Raw genomic sequence first — 9495 nt, 5'->3', positions numbered from 1 at the left:
AATTGTGTGGAAATTGGAGGAGATTCTGTGGGATGTTTCTGGAATTTGGTAGGGTTTTGAGAAGTTTTAGGGAATTTGGTGGGAGTTTTCTGCCGTTTTATGGGATTTTTCCTTTAATTTTGTGGGATGTTTCTGGAATTACATGGGGGTTTTGTGGAATTTTGTGGGATTCTGAGGAGAAAAATAATTTTTAGGCAATTTTCTTAGATTGTGTGGAAATTTGTGGAGATTATGTGGGATGTTTCTGGAATTTTGTATGGTTTAGAGAAGATTTAGGGAATTTTGTGGCATTTTTCTGCTATTTTGCGGGATTTTTCCTTAAATTTCGAGGGATGTTTCTGGAATTACGTGTGAGCTTTTATGGAATTTTGTGGGATTCTGAGGAGACAAGTAGAATTTTGAGGCAGTTTTCTTAGATTGTGTGGAAATTTGTGGAGATTTTGTGGGATGTTTCTGGAATTTGGTAGGGTTTTGAGAAGTTGTCGGGAATTTTGTGGGATTTTTCTGCCATTTTGTGGGGTTTTTTCTGCAATTTTGTGGGATATTGAGGAGATTTTGAGGGATGTTTCTGGAATTTTTTGGGGATTTTTGTAGAATTTTGTGGAATTTTGAGGTGACAATAAGAATTTTGTGGGATTTTTCTTAGATTCAGTGGAAATTTTCTGGCGATTTTGTGGGATATTTCAAACATTTGATAGGGTTTTGAGAAGATTTAAGGATTTTTTGGGACTTTGCGACATTTTTGTGGGATTTTGCAGCAATTTTGTGGGATTTTTTCGGATGTTGTGGGATTTTACTGGAATGTGTTGGGATATTGATGAGACGAAGAATTTTGTAGGATTTTTCTGGAATTTTGTGGGATATTGAGGAGGGTTTTTTTGGATATTTCTGGAATTTAGAGGGATTGTTCTGAAATGTTAAGGAAATAAGAGGTGATTTTGTGGGCTGTTTCAGGAATTTGTTAGGGTTTTGAGAATATGTAGGGAATTTTGTGAGAGTTTTCTGCCATTTTGTGGTATTTTTCCTTAAATTTTGAGGGATATTTCTGGAATTACATGGGGGTTTTGTGGAATTTTGTGGAATTTTGAGAAGACAAGAAGAATTTTATGGGATTTTTCGTAGATTGTGTGGAAATTTGTGGAGATTTTTGTGGTATGTTTCTGGAATTTGGTCGGGTTTTGAGAAGATTTAGGGAATTTTGTGGGAGTTTTCTGCCATTTTGTGAGGTTTTTTTTAAATTTTCTGGGATATTGAGGAGCTTTTGAGGCATGTTTTTAGAATTTGGTGAGATTTTTAGGAATTCTGTGGAATTTTTGTGGAATTTTTGTAGAATTTTGTGGGATTTTTCTTAGATTGTGTTGAGATTTGTGGAGATTTTGTGGGCTGTTTCTGGAATTTGGTAGGGTTTTGAGACAATTGAGGCAATTTTGTGGCATTTTTCTGAATTTTTGTGGCATTTTTCCTTAAATTTTGTGGGGTGTTTCTGGAATTACGCGGGGGTTTTGTGGAATTTTGAGGGATATTGAGGAGACTGGAAGTATTTTGAGGGATTTTTCTGGAATATTGTAGAAATTGGAATGGATTTTGTGGGATGTTTTTGATATTTGGTAGGGTTTTGAGAAGTTTTAGGGATTTTTGTGGGGTGTTTCTGGAATTCCATGGGGATTTTGCGAATTTTTAAGGAATTTTGTGTGAGTTTTCTGGAGTTTTGTGTCATGTTTTTGGAATTTTGTGGGGGTTTTGTGGAATTTTGAGTGATATTGAGAAGACATTTTTGTGGTTTTAAAGCAGTAACTAAAAAATCACTAGAAAACTTACATATTTCTTGCAGTGAGATACAGATTAGAACAATAGCAATACAGGCTTAAAACTTAAATGGAATAAAGAAAGTTCATTAACAAAACTACAAGAATAAGAGCACCACAATAAACCTACAGAAAATTTCTTTATCCCCCACTACCCAACCATTCCCTTGTTTACATGACAACATAGAGACAAAAAACTTTGGAACTTTGGTGTTTACAACAGTCCCAATTCCTGCTGGAGTCTTTTCATCAGTCTTTGTAGAGAAACAGAAGTCTTCTTCTGCTATCTATGGAGTTTTTCACAAGAAAACGGTTTTTCTTCATAGCTTTCCATTTCTCTGATGCCAGCTGCCCTGAAATCTGCCATCAGTTGTCTCCTCCCATTTCCCATCACTCTGAGGTGTGTTATGGGTCATGAGTCCAGGGATGTCATTTTTATGAATGAGTTATTCAAAGACAAAAGTTCTCTTCATCTGTTTTTGTGAGTCCCCCTGGAAACAGAAGTTTTCTTTTTGCTTCTTAAAAGCCCAGATCTTCAACTATTACTTCTCCCCCTCTGTTCCAGCATCTCACAGTGTCACAACTACTTCATCATTTGCTCAAAATCCACACTTGGAAACACTCCATTCCTCCCAATATACTCTGTCATGAATTAAAGGAGTTTTTATTCAGAACACTACTGTCCATCTCCATAGCTTTAACAGAAAAATATTTCAGCTTATTAAAGCATCTCCTTATTTCTCTTCCCCCTCTAAAGTTATTTTTTTTCTTCACTCTCTTTGATGGGTTGATGGTTGATCAGTCCCTCTCTCTCTCTCTGGAAAAAAAAGGATTAATCTGCAAGTCTCATCCAGGTGGTAAAAGAGTTAAAATCTTGCTAAAACTGCAGATGTTGATGGTGTCAGGTTTCAGTTCAGTGGCAGAAACTGCAAACCAAGCCAGGCTGGCCGGCTCCGTTTCTCCCCCCACCCCGCCCTCTGCAGCCTTGTCCGGCCTGGAGGGGGGGAGGAGGCCGAGACAGAGCCCTGTGACCTCGTCAGAAGCCAGAAACCAAAGAGAGCAAGAAATTCCCGGCCTCACATCTTCAGGTGGTGTTCACAGGTTGATCTCACTTCTCAATAGTTAAAACCGCTGCCAATTCTCACCCATGGCCAGGAATTAGTCAGGAGAAAAAACTCCCATCAGCCTCCAGCAGTTTCAACTTCCCGAGCTCTCAGAGCTATCTTAAAAGTAAAGTCACCCCAAGAGATTGAGCCAGCAAAGTGAGGAAATGCCAGACTCTGCTGCCACAGGCTCTCCCGTGGAGGGAACAGAAGCCCTGCAAATGCTGCCCGCAGCCCCCTGGCTACAGACACCCCGTGTTTTGCTGAAGGTGTTGACAGGAGCTTTACCAAACCAGGGGCATCCTCGTGGTCTTTGTGTTTCAATAGCAACCCGGTCACTAAGAAAGAGCAAGGAGACCTACAAAAGCCAGCTCAGGTTCCAGCCAGGGAAAACCTCTACTTACGTGCCAGGTTGGTCAGATAATAGCCGGAATATCCAATGACATAAATGGTGCAAACTGCAACAGCGAGCTGCTCCATCACTGTAGCACTGCTGTGCCAGTTTGCACACTCTGCTCCACCACAAAAACAAACAAGGCTCCTGTCAGTGTGCAGCTGCCCACTGACAAACGCCTCAAGCAGGAGGATGCTCCTGCACTGAGCAAGCCCAAGAGCTGCTCTGACCCTGAGGCCTTCCGTGCACCAAGGCAACCTTGGGATGTCACCACGACAAGGTGGCATCCATGCCCTGACATCACAAAGCCAATGCTCTGCGCTGCTCTGGGAATTGATGCAGAGCAACCCAACCTTCCCTACAGCAAACACAAAATTGCCTGGGAGCTTCTCCTCTGTCACAAAGGGTCACAAATCCTTTGCTGGGCTGTGGGAAATGGAAAGACAGAAACTTCCACAGATACTGAAGGGTTTGATTTACAGCCTTGGAAGGAGCTTGGGTTCATGCAATGCTAAAGGTTCACAGACGTTGAGTTGAGAATTCATAAGCTTATGTTCCTATAGCTGCAAGTAAGAATATGCCAGAAGTAAATAAGAAACTGCATTGAGTGAGATGGTGGAGAGATTTTCAACTGTAGTTGTGTGATTTTAAAGAGTAAGCTTTGAATCTAAATATTATCCTAAGAAGCACATGTGTGTAGGTGAGCTAGCAGTGTATTGGGTGAAAAGCAGACACAGTGCAGCAGAACTTGGCAAAGGTGAAAGGTGATTAAGTAACAATAAACTCCATGTCAGCTGTCCATTGGGCCAAAATGTGATATATTGTAACAAAGAAACTCATGACTACCTTTGAGCTATGGCCCACTTGTTACTCCTCCAGAATCTCATGCCTTCAGACTGAGACCTTTTCTGATATATTTCAGCAATAAATCGACTTCACAGCACCAGTGGTCCCACCCTCGTTATTTACAGCTTGACAATGGGCCAAACCCTGTTGTTCAAGAGATCCAAGAGTAACTCCAAGATTGCCCTGTGGAGAGAGAAAACAAAGAGAACTTGTCCTAAGAGAACAAAGATTGCTCCTCAGTTAAGGCAGGATGGATGGAACAGAGTTTCTAAAATGTAACAAGTAGCAGAAGCAGAGTAGTTTGCAGAAGAAATTGTTATACAAGTGCTGGCCCTAGGGAAATAAAACTGATGTTGCTAATAGGGAATTGATCATGTCTATTATTTGTTAGCAGCCATCTGAACATTTATACTGTTGGCTACCCAGGCTCACACTATTCTAACCCAATAGGAAAAACAGCACAAAAGTGATGTACACTTGTAATAAATGTTTCCAGATATACCACCCCTGGGGACCGTGCATTGTTCATGGGCTGCAGTGCCCCAAGCACCCACATCCTGCCCCACAAATGAGCTCTGAGGTGGGACTAAACCAAAGGAAATCAGGTTTTTGGCCACTGATGCTTCTGACTAAACCCAAGAATGCCTGTTCCTGTACCAAAGGAACTGCACAGCCATCAGCCTGCTGCAGCACTGCTGGGGCATCTCAAAGAAGCATGTGGGCCTGTGCCTCACCCCTGGAGCCCCCTGGGCACATTTGTGAGCCACAGAGATGAGGCTGCAATGGTCATAAGGAAAGAGAAGAAGAAAGTCACAGAAGAATGGGGGAAGATGTAGGAGATGGTGGGAGGAGGAAGCCAGAGGGATCAAATGGGTAACTTTCATCCAAATTGGGAGCTACGAGGCAGGGACCCAAGAGATGTGGGATAGAGACCCCATCACCTGTGACTTCCTTTCTCAGCTGAAAAGAAAAAGAACAGAGAAATAGCTGGGTTTTAGCTGTGTGTCTAGATATGAAGCCATGTTACATTTTTGAATGGCTCCACACAAGTTCTTCAAGTTTTCTCCAAGCCTGCAGGTTCCCCTGCCCCTGGACCACCAGTGGCCAGTTTTGTTGGTTTTGCATGGGTTAAATTTTGGTGAGGAGGGAAGAAGCCAGCCATGGGAATGCTATTTCTGCTAAAAGGAGCTGCTAAAAGCTTTCTCCATGCCTGACAAAACCAATCACTGGCTGGCTCTGAGAACAGGACCATTGCTAAGCCAATTAGAAAAGCTGGAAACACTTTGATGACAACAGATTTAAGAGAGGAAAGAAACGTGAGAAGCTCTCTTTCTTTCTGCCCTCCGAGGGGTGGGGAGGGGGCACCGAACCCCTTCCCAGCAGGCCATCTGTGGTGGTTTGATATCCATTTTAGAGATAAAAGCAGAAAACACCCACAGAAGTGATTTCTCTGAGAGCGGCTGCTGGGAGTTTCTCTCTGCTTGAGATCAGGCCAATGGCCGGCCAGTTCTGAGAACTGACAGCATTTTGCAGCACTGAAAAGTGAGATCACCTTTGTGAACAGCACCTTTTAAAAGCTCCAGCTGGGGAAGTTGTCTCTTTTTGTTTGCAGCCTGGAAAGGTATTGGAGCTGTGGTGTGGCTGGCCCCGCTCCCTGCGGCCTGTGTGGCCTGGGGGGGCTGGGCTGGAGCCCAGTGGCTCTGGGCTTGGGGGATGGAGACTGCGGGACTTGCCCCGGCCCCAGGCCAGGCCGGGCTCTGCTGTGGCCCCTCCCAGGAAGCCCTCCCAGTCCCATTCCAGTGGGGTGGCTGAAGCCCTCCCCAGGGGGACCCCGGCCCTAAGCTGGGCCGGGCCACGGCTGCTGACATCTCGCCCATCCCCGCCATGGCCTGCACAGACGGCTCCAAGCTGGAAACCATCCCCTGCCTTCCAGGGGCTGCTGAGCTGAAATCCCACACCAGGAATGCCTGCCACACCTTGGGCCACATTTAACCCTTTCACTACACAGATGAGACCTGTAGACTTCATCCCCTCTCCAGAGAGCGCAAAGTGGGAGCGATCGACACGCAAAAGACAACATCAAACATCAAGGTCAGTACGAGGAAGAGTCAAGCCTCAGGTGGAAGGAGAATGAGGAGATGCTTTAATGAGCTGAAATAGTCTTTTGTAAGGGCCATGGAGATGGACAATAACGTTCTGGAAAATAACTCCTTTAATTAATGAAAGAGTATTGGGGGGAATGAAGGATTCAAAGTGTAAATCTGAGCAAAGGTATCCATTGATGAAGCCAAGCAGGTGGTGGAGTAGCTGTGACCCCATGAGACGCGTGAACAGAGAGAGAGAGATGAGAGCTGATGAAGACCCTTTCTCCCCAGGGAGAGAAGAAAAAAACTTCTGTCCCCAGAGATGATCACAGAGACAGATGAAGAGAGTAACTCTTGAATAACTCATCCTTAAAATAATACCCCTTGAGTTCATGGCCCATGAAGACACCTCAGAGTGGTGTGGAAATGGGAGGAAGGCATGGAGGCAGAGTTTTGCCCTGGGTGGCAGATATTCATAGAAATGAAAAGCCATGAGGAAACACTTTTCTTGTGGAGAGCTCTCCATGGAATGAGAAGAGAAAACTCTCCTCTCTACAGAGACTGATGAAAAGACTATCGTATAGTTGGTACTGCATTAACATCCCAAGTTTTATCTCTACATTGTCAGCTGAGAAAGGAAAAAGTTGTGTGGGAAGGGAAAAGGTTTCTGGAGGTTTTATTCAGGTTTCTTATTTCTTGTAGTCCTGTTAATAAAGTTTCTTTATTCCTTCTAACTTTTAAGCCTGTTTTACCCTTCTCCTAATCCATATCTCACAGTGAGAAATGAGTAAGTGCCCTGGAGATTTCAGCCAGCGCTAAACCCGCCACATTATTTAGTGCATTAGCCAAAAATCTCAAATTAGCGAATCTCAGCCACTGCACCAGGTTGAAGCTGAGGATCCCCAGCCAAGCTCAGAGGGAGGAGAACACAGCATTTGTGGGATCCTTTCCAGTCTGACTTGCTTTAGCTGGAGCCTGGGGGAGGAGAGAGCAGGAGAAGGGTTGGCTGAGTCCTCTCCCCTCTGCCTTGCCCTTCTCTGCTGGATCCTCAGTTCATCCCACACCCACCCCAAGACTCCATCCCCATCCTACTGGTGCTGACAGGATAAAAGGAGATAAAGAGGAGATTAAAAAGATAGAGAGGAGAGAAAAAGAGAAGTTTAAATGCACCTTGAATATGAAAGAAATACGTATGTTAGTGACTGCTGAGAGTTCCAAGGGAGCTGAAGGGTTTGGGAAGGGCCAGGAGCCCGTGAAGAGCTCAGGAGCTGCTGCTGCCGGGAGGGAGGAAATGCACCAATGGCTCCCAGCAGAGTCTGTGCTTTGAGGCTCTTTCCCAAACAGCTGCAGGAGGGAAAGCAGCTGAGTTTGGAGGAAGAGTTTTCTGCTGAGGTTTCCTGTTTGGAGCTGTCACAGGCTTGAGCTGCTCAAGGGAAACGTGGCTCTGCTTCCAGCAGGGCCCAACTGCCCGGGAGCACAACTTGGTTCCCTGGCCCTGAGCCAACGGGCAGCAGCAGCTTCTGTTCCCTCCTGGCTCTTGTGTCATTTCCAGCAGCACAAGACACACCAAGAAAAGCTCCTCCAGAACATGCCATGAGAAACACAACCTGATTTCATGGCATGGAGGAGCTCTGACAGTCCCACGGGCTCAGGTTTGTCAGTGAACAGAGCAGGGAAAAGCACAGACACATTCCCTGCACAGGGAATTCACAGGAGGAAAGTGCAACGCTGGAGGATGTGCTTGGATACAACGTTCCCACGGCGGTTTTGGGGATAAAATCGTCAGCAGAGAGAAAAGAAAAAGTCCTACCAAGGGTGGGCTGGGGAGGGCTGGTGCTTCCCGTGAGGCTCCTGAAGCTCAAGAGGACAAAGCCCAGACCTTGTCCAAGCTGCGAGCTGGGTCTGAGCCAGAAACCAGGGGGTGGCAGAGACATTGCTGCTGAAGGGCTTCAGATTGCCAAAGCTAAAGTGTCCAGCATCAAGGAACAACTTGAGGTTACGGAAGTCCCAGTGCCCACGTTCCATCCCCTCATTTCAAGCTGAAAGCGGAGCTTCACTTGTGACTCTGCTTTTTAATAAAGAATGTCAAACTACAACAAAATTCCTTTAGAAAGACCCCATGAAGGTTCACAATGTGAGAGCTCACTCGAGGCAGCCCCAACTCCTGCCCTGGTTCAGTCCCTGTCAAGCCCACTGTGCTTTCCAGCTGCTTTGCTCCGGCTCCTCCCAAATCACCATGAATTCCACTGAACTGAACCAAATCCAAATCCTCGTGGGTCGGGACAAGGGCAGGGAGAGGTCACTCAGGGATCACCATCAGGGGCACAACAGCCCGACCTGGGGAAATGAACTGAACTTAAAACTGAGCAAATCAGACCAGGAGAATGAGGATTAAAATCAGTCTTGAGAAACACCTCCTCCCGCTCCTGAACTTTTCTGTCCGGGCCGCTGCTCGCGGGGCACAGAGAGGGGCCCGGCCTTGTCCCTCCAAACCTCCCTGGGAATCACCCCAGTGCCCTCAGCCTTCCTTCTGCCCATCCCCGGGGCCTCCCAGTGGCCCCTGTGGCTTTCCCTGTTCATCCCAGCCTCTCCCAGTCCATTCGAATCACCCCAAATGCCCTCCCGGTCCCTCTCACTCCTCCGTGGATCTGCCGCCCCTCAGCCAATCAGAGCGCGTCTCTCTGATGACTCATCAGTTGCCGGGCAGATCCACAGAGCCGAGAGCCCCGCGCTGGACTCGGCCGCCCAGTGCCGCGCACTTCATTCCCAGTCCCTCCCAGTGCCACCACAGTCCCTCCCAGTGCCACCACAGTCCCGCCCAGTGCCACCACAGTCCCTCCCAGTGCCACCACAGTCCCTCCCAGGGCCACCACAGTCCCGCCCAGTGCCACCACAGTCCCTCCCAGTGCCAACACAGCCCCGCCCAGTGCCACCACAGTCCCGCCCTGAGGCCCGAGACTCCCTCCCACTTCTTTTTAGCCCATTCCCAGTCTCTTCCGAGTTCATTCTCACTTCACTCCAGGACCTCCACGCTCTCTTCCAGTGTCCCAGTATCTGTTCCCATCTCTTTCAGTGCCACCCCAGTCCCTCCCAGTCCATTCCCAGTCCCTCCCAATGCCACACCACTCCTCACCCATCTCTCCCAGTTCCCCCCCAGCTGATCCCAGTCTGTTCCCACCCTCTCCCAGTGTCCCCAGCGTGTCCATCTCGCTGGTGGCCTCCAGCTCCCAGCCCGGCCCCGGCCGCCTGCTCTGCTCCCTGAT

The sequence above is a fragment of the Cyanistes caeruleus genome, chromosome 31 (assembly GCF_971803275.1).
Source record: "Cyanistes caeruleus chromosome 31, bCyaCae1.hap1.1, whole genome shotgun sequence".
NCBI lineage: Eukaryota > Metazoa > Chordata > Aves > Passeriformes > Paridae > Cyanistes > Cyanistes caeruleus.
Note: the sequence above shows the minus strand (reverse complement) of the source record.